Source organism: Hyperolius riggenbachi, chromosome 2, assembly GCF_040937935.1.
Source record: "Hyperolius riggenbachi isolate aHypRig1 chromosome 2, aHypRig1.pri, whole genome shotgun sequence".
Lineage (NCBI taxonomy): Eukaryota > Metazoa > Chordata > Amphibia > Anura > Hyperoliidae > Hyperolius > Hyperolius riggenbachi.
In genome coordinates this window covers 398,785,122-398,792,248 of record NC_090647.1, presented here as the reverse complement: position 1 = coordinate 398,792,248, position 7,127 = coordinate 398,785,122, and the positions used below count along the sequence as shown (strand labels likewise).

General features: G+C 48.0%; 1 protein-coding gene across 2 annotated transcripts in view; it reads right to left on the bottom strand.

The window, feature by feature from the left end:
* The window catches only part of LOC137546849 (C4b-binding protein alpha chain-like), an 865,201-nt gene extending 858,438 nt beyond the window's left edge, over window positions 1–6,763 (bottom strand). Inside the window, exon 1 of one of the 2 annotated variants that reach the window (XM_068269787.1) lies at window positions 6,571–6,763. The gene's annotated coding sequence lies outside the window, so the exon portion shown is untranslated. Of the gene's footprint in view, window positions 1–6,452; window positions 6,547–6,570 lie in introns of those variants that run through there. The other variant, XM_068269786.1, reaches the window with a different exon arrangement.
* Between the last annotated feature and the right edge of the window lie 364 nt (window positions 6,764–7,127).

The following is a 7,127-nucleotide window of genomic DNA, read 5'->3' as shown; positions in this document are numbered from 1 at the left end:
TCAAACTCAGGTGCCTTTGAAGCACTATTGAACCTGGTACCCTTGAACTGGGCACATTCAACCCACCTTCCCCTGGTGCTCCCCCAAGTGTATAAAGTACCTGCTGGTGGGTGGAGAGTCCGTCTCCTTCCGTGAGCGACAAGGCGGTCGGGGCAGGTTCATAGTAGGACACAAGCTTGCCCAAATCAGTCCCTAGCAACACAGGGACTGGGAGATCCTGGGAGATCCGGACCTTAATCCAATAGAAAAACCTATGGAGGGAGCTCAAGCTCAGAGTTGCACAGAGACAGCCTCGAAACCTTAGGGATTTAGAGATGATCTGCAAAGAGGAGTGGACCAACATTCCTCCTAAAATATGTGCAAACTTGGTCATTATTATTATTATTTAGTATTTATATAGCGCCGACATATTACGCAGCGCTGTACAGTGTATATATATATCTTGTCACTAACTGTCCCTCAAAGGAGCTCACATTGTTATGGTCGTGCACTGTTTATATCCACTGTTTATATATACTATTTATTTACACATAGATCCAGTGTTTTCATTTCACTATTGTGGATCTTTTTTCTATTTTTTGTATTTTGTTTTTTGCAATTTTGTATTTCAAGCACCGCGCACTTTATTCCATGATGGCATTGTAACAGGTCCGCGCTATATTCACATTTAGCACTAGGCACTTTTTTACTTGATGCTGCTACTAGGATTTCCGATTACCTTCAGATTCAGACAGGGGTTTTTATCATCTGTTTTTATTCATTGTGATGTGTTATTCAGTCTTCAATAAACGACATTTTGATATATTGAGACGATTTTCAGCATTTTTTGACAAGTGATGGCCTTGTTGATTGGGCTCCTTTCCTTAAGTGTGTTTAATGAGTATGGAGTAGAAACATCCAGAGCCACCGTGTACAGACGGTTGCAGGAAATGGGCTACAGGTGCCGCATTCCCTAGGTCAAGCCACTTTTGAACCAGAAACAGCGGCAGAAGCGCCTGACCTGGGCTACAGAGAAGCAGCACTGGACTGTTGCTCAGTGGTCCAAAGTACTTTTTTCGGATGAAAGCAACTTTTGCATGTCATTCGGAAATCAAGGTGCCAGAGTCTGGAGGAAGACTGGGGAGAGGGAAATGCCAAAATGCCTGAAGTCCAGTGTCAAGTACCCACAGACAGTGATGGTCTGGGGTGCCATGTCAGCTGCTGGTGTTGGTCCACTGTGTTTTATCAAGGGCAGGGTCAATGCAGCTAGCTATCAGGAGATTTTGGAGCACTTCATGCTTCCATCTGTTGAAAAGCTTTAAGGAGATGAAGATTTCCTTTTTCAGCATGACCTGGCACCCGCTTACAGTGCCAAAGCCACTGGTAAATGGTTTACTGACCATGGTATTACTGTGCTCAATTGGCCTTCCAACTCTCCTGACCTGAACCCCATAGAGAATCTGTGGGATATTGTGAAGAGAAAGTTGAGAGACGCAAGACCCAATACTCTGGATGAGCTTAAGGCCGCTATCAAAGCATTTTGGGCCTCCATAACATTTGAGCAGTGCCACAGGCTGATTGCCTCCATGCCACGCCTCCATGCCTCCATGCATTGAAGCAGTCATTTCTGCAAAAGGATTCCCGACTAAGTATTGAGTGCATAACTGATCATAATTATTTGAAGGTTGACTTTTTTTTTTGTTTTAAAAACACTTTTCTTTTATTGGTCGGATGAAATATGCTAATTTTTTGAGATAGGAATTTTAGGTTTTCATGCGCTGTATGCCAAAATCATCAATATTAAAACAATAAAAGGCTTGAACTACTTCAGTTTTGTGTAATGAATCTAAAATATATAAAGTCTAATGTTTATCAGTACATTACAGAAAAGAATGAACTTTATCACAATATGCTAATTTTTTGAGAAGATCATTCGTGTGCGCATGTATGTGTGTGTGCGTGCTAACACATCCTACCTAATAAAGCCTAACTGTCGCTGCGTCCAGCAGCCAGCTGTCCGTGTCCCAGGTTTTTTTGTTACTGCACACGTGGGCTCGCGACTGCGTCGGTTGCGTGCGGATCTTGTCCTACAAAGTCACAGGACCGGACAGGGTCCAGAGTGGGACAATTGGAGCAGCTGTTTGTTTTGGGGTAGTGTGAGTAGTGAATGCTACAGTAGTAGCGTGCCCATTTACAATTTTTTTTCTTGCGCTGCCACACTAATGCTGAGCATATATGGGTCGATCCGGCAGCCAATTAGCCACCGGATCGACTCCCGCCGCGTCCCCGCTCGTCCGCGAGGATCAATTCCCGCTCATCCCCGTCGGCGCTCCTTATCAGCCGCTCGATTCCCCGCTATTGTCCGCTGGTGGGGATCGAGCGGGGAATCTATCCGGCAGGTCATCGGACCTGTCGGATATTATCAATCGAGCCATCAGCGGCTCGATTGATAAGGAAAAGAAACTGTGTATGCCCAGCATAAGGGCCCTTTTACACTTATTTGTCTTGGTATGCTTTTTTCCATAGCAGTGCATTGTGAAAAAGCTTTCAGTTAAAGGGGAACTGAAGAGAGAGGTATATGGAGGCTGTCCTGTTTATTTCCTTTTAATCAATACCAGTTGCCTGGCAGCCCTGCTGGTCTATTTCTCTGCAGTAGTATCTGATTAAAACCAGAAACAAGCATGCAGCTAGTCTTGTCAGATCAGACTTATAAGTCTGAACCACTGAAACACCTGATCTGCTGCATGCTTGTTCAGGGGCTATGGCTAATAGTATTAGAGGCAGAGGATCAGCAGGGCTGCCAGGCAACTGGTATTGTCTAAAAGGAAATAAACATGACAGCCTCCATATACCTCTCTCTTCAGTTCCCCTTTAAAAACGTGTATAGAGGGAACTGTGCCATAAGAAAACATGGGCATTACTTTGACAATCAGTTTTCTTGTAGTTTTAACTGAGAGCAACTCATTAACCTCCCTGGCCTTATGCATTTTCAGATGCTGCGTCCGCGGTCGGATTCTTTTAAATAAAATGTGATCTAAATTCTCAAAGCTTATGGGAATCCGTTATTAAATAAAAAAAAAAAAAAGTCAGATACTCACCTAAGGAGAGGGAAGGCTCGGGTCCTAATGAGCCTTCCCTCTCCTGGTGCCCTCGGTGCTGCGCTGACTCCCCCGTTCAAATCCCCCAAGGCGGGGACTTCAGAAGTCTTCGGGAGCCGAGTCCTCCCGAAGACAGGCGGCTCCATAATGCACACGTGCGTCATAGAGGGCGTTCGCGAGGTGCGCAGTGTAGAGCGGCCCGTCTTCAGGAGCACTCGGGCTCCCAAAGCATTTCCGAAGCCTCCTTTTGGAGGAGAAACAGCGGTATTTGACCAAACCGGTCGAATACCGCTACGGGGAGCCACAATGGGGACCGGGAGAGGAGAGAGAATTGCTCTATGGACCCAAAGCCTCCCTCTCCTTAGGTGAGTATCTGACTTTTGTATTTACTTGTATATATGGGTTCCCATTCACTTTAAGCTAGCACTTTGCTAGCTAACTGTGGCTCCCAAGTCCCCCAGCACCGCTCTGATCCTCCCGACCACTGCCGGCAATATTTACCCGTACGCGATCCCGCGAGAGCCGCATCTTCACCCTCTAGCTTCAGTTGTCGCTATGGCAATGATCGGACATGGCGTCATTGACATCCTGATGTCATGCGCAGTCCCGATCCTCCCCATAGCGAAGCCTGGAACTCATTGGGAGGCTGCGCCATCGCGGGATCCCTGGGGAGTACGTATAACGGCGGCGATCGGGGGAAAGCGGAGGGACTTGGGGGGCATCGTTAGCTAGCTTAAAGGACTTACGAGGCCAAGAGGAGTAAAAAAAAAGTTAATTACTTGCAGGGTCGTTTCAGGCACGGAGGACGCCGTCCGCGCCGCTCCGCCGGGTCCTCCCGCTCATTATCCCCCCGGGCTGGCTACGTAGCGTGGATCGGAGGGGTTAGCCCTAGGGCTGCGCAGTCGCACTCGCGGCCAGGCGGACTGCGCAGCCGTGGCCAGAAGAAGCGGCCATCTTTGAAGAGGCAGGAGAGCCTGACCCGGGCCGTGGGGTCGGGAGCCGGCCCGGGGAGATAATTAGCGGGGGGACCCAGGCGGAGCAGCACGGAGGGCGCGGACGGCGTCCTCCGTGCCTGAAATGACCATGCAAGTAATTAACTTTTTTTTACTCCTCTTGGCCTCGTAAGTCCTTTAAGCAGATGAATCAAATTTTATAAAAAAAAAAAAAAAAAAAAAAAAAAATCCGGGGGCCATGTGATCCTCTCCGGCGGCTAGTTCGAACGTAGGTCTGTAGTGTATAAGCAGCCTAAGCTGCGCTGCTTGAGCAGTGCATCTTAGTGAATTAACCCCTGCTGATTTGTATGTGAGCCAGATGTAGCCATCAAAAGAGCCACATCTGGCTCCCGAGCAATAGGTTCCCTACCCTTGCTCTAGATTGTAAGCCTTCTTTCGGGCAGGGTCTTTCTTCTCATGTCTCCTACTTGTTCATGCACCTCCATTAGGCCTCGTTCACATCATTAGCGCAAATGGCTGTGCGATCGGAACCCAACACGTCCGATCGCACGCCATCTGCGCTACGCTGCAGATCCCATTAATTACAATGAATGGGATCTGCTCTGCGATTCCCAAAAATGTGTGCAGCGCGCGATATTGCAATCGCGCTGCTGCACAGCGCATATGATGGGAATGGTAGAAGGGCTGTCTATGCCCTTCTATCGTTCTTGCATGCCGCACACTATACGCGCTGCCAAAATGCGCACGGCAGCACGTATAGTCTGAACGAGCCCTAACTGTACACCCATCTTATGGATCTGAGTGAACTCTACTTGCCTACTCTCCATGCTCCCATCCAGGTACTAACTAAGCATTACCTTGTGCTCATACTGTGCTGTGTGATCTGGTTTGCATGTATTCCTGTATTGTCTTATTGCTGTATGTCTCCCCTAAATATTGTCTTTAACCTTAAAGAAAACCTGTACTAAAATAAAAAGAACATCCCCTGGGAGGGTACTCACCTCTGGAGAGGGAAGCCTTAGGGTCCCAATGAGGCTTCCCCATTCCTGTAGCTGCAGGCAGTCCAGCGCTGGCACCCCTGAAGCGTCCCGCAATCCTCCCCCGACAAGCCTCGATTTATTTACCTTGCCGGGATCCAGCGCGGGCACCTTCGGGTAAGGCGGAAATAGCCGAACCTGATCGTATCCGCTCCACTGCGCAGGCGCAAAAGGTCTCGCACTTGCGCAGTAGAGCAGATCGTTCTGGTTCGGCTAATTCCGCCTTAACCCGAAGGGAGATCCGCTAGTACGCCTACGCTGGATCCCGGAAGGTAAATATTTACATTGCGCACTTCGGGGAGCTACAGCAGGACAACGGAGGGACAGAGAACGGGGAAGCCTCGTTAGGATCCAGAGGCTTCCCCCTCATGAGGTAAGTACCCCCTAGGGGACTTTTTCTTAATTACAGGTTTTCTTTAATATCCAGCACTGTATAATATGTTGGCGCTTTATAAATTCAATAAATAAAATTATTTTTTGCTCCCTTAACAAGTGGGCAGCACATATGCAAACTATTGTACCTGACTTTTTTTTTTTTGGTACTTATCCGTTAGCCGGGCGCATCCGGCAGGTGGCGCTGTTGATGTTAATTCCAATCATAAGTACTTCACGTCAACCTGTGAATGTAAACCGCCGGATGCGCCCGGCTAACAGATCAAGCCGCCGGCTTGCTTCATGAGTGTCTCGCTCTCCTCCCCCTCTTGCCCTCTCTCGTATGAGCCTTGGGGAGGGGACATGCGTGTCACCCCAGAGTCGTTCATCGCGGCATCCCCTCCCCAGTGTTCTATAGGAGAGAGGGCAAGAGGGGGAGAAGAGCGAGACACGAAGCAAGCCGGCGGCTTGATCTGTTTAAGCCGGGCGCATCCGGCGGTTTTTTTTTTTGCAAAAATCAGCTTAGCACACACTTCCTGTTACTTTGGAAACATCTCTAACATATTTTCAGTAGTTTCTAATAATATCCTCAGCATAAAAGAATGCTGGAACAGTGGTAAGGAGCTCTATCTGATCTCGCTACCCCCCAACCCATCCCCCCCTTCTCTCTATCAGACGGCTAGGGTTCTCTTTAAAAACTCCTGCAGTTTTACATACGAAAAAAAAAAAACTCACACATGGCCAAAAGCACTGTATAACCCAAACGGCTACCATTTGCTCTAGTAGCATGGTACTTCCTTTGACAGCAAAACGTATGCGCAGCAGTACTATAGCCCGCTCCTATGATAATATTATCACCAAACACAGCATGACACAAGTGCGATGGGTGTGCCTTAAATAAAGTGCGGAGCCTAGGACCTGGAACGGCAAGTGACAATTATACTATTTCTAGGGCACCTGAAGACCAAAAATCCTCAAACCACAAATCATATTGTAGCGATCAGTTAATTTACCTGAGTGGTGGGATTTCAGCTAAATTGTACCAGCAGCTTCTTTTCTCACCCGGAAACCTACGCTGCTAACAGTTGGGGATCAAGGAACTGTCAAGCTCCACCAAAACCATATACCCACCCCTTTCCTGTTATCGCCGGCAGGTGATTGGCTGCTTGCTATTCCGCAACAACCTTCTCCGCTACTCATTTAGATGCTGTGCTTATACTATGCAAACTAATGTGATGTATAGTCTCCAAACGATAAGCATTTCCTCTAGTCATGTGCTTGCAGCAGCGCCTGCATTTTCACCAACGCTGAACAGGAAAAGCTTAGTTTACGGTTAGAAGCTCTGCATCAGCTTCGGTGACGTCATAGTACCCGCCTCCTCCCAGGCAAATTCATATTCATAATACTGGTTTTCATGTGCATAGTCTTCAATAAAATGGCTGCCGTTGTCATGACAATTTCTGCTCCCTGTCAGAATCAGCTACTTTCCCTGCTGTGGACAGGAGAAGGGGAGGGGGGTGGACACACAGAGAAGGGGAGAAGATGGACTGAGGGCAGGGAGTGGACAGAGATGGGAGGAGGGACGAGCAGAGAGCAGAAATGTTTGCACACTACCCACATGCTGCAATCATATGCTTTACATGTATTTCATAGAGATGGGAAGTTCGGATCTTTTCAATGATCCGGAT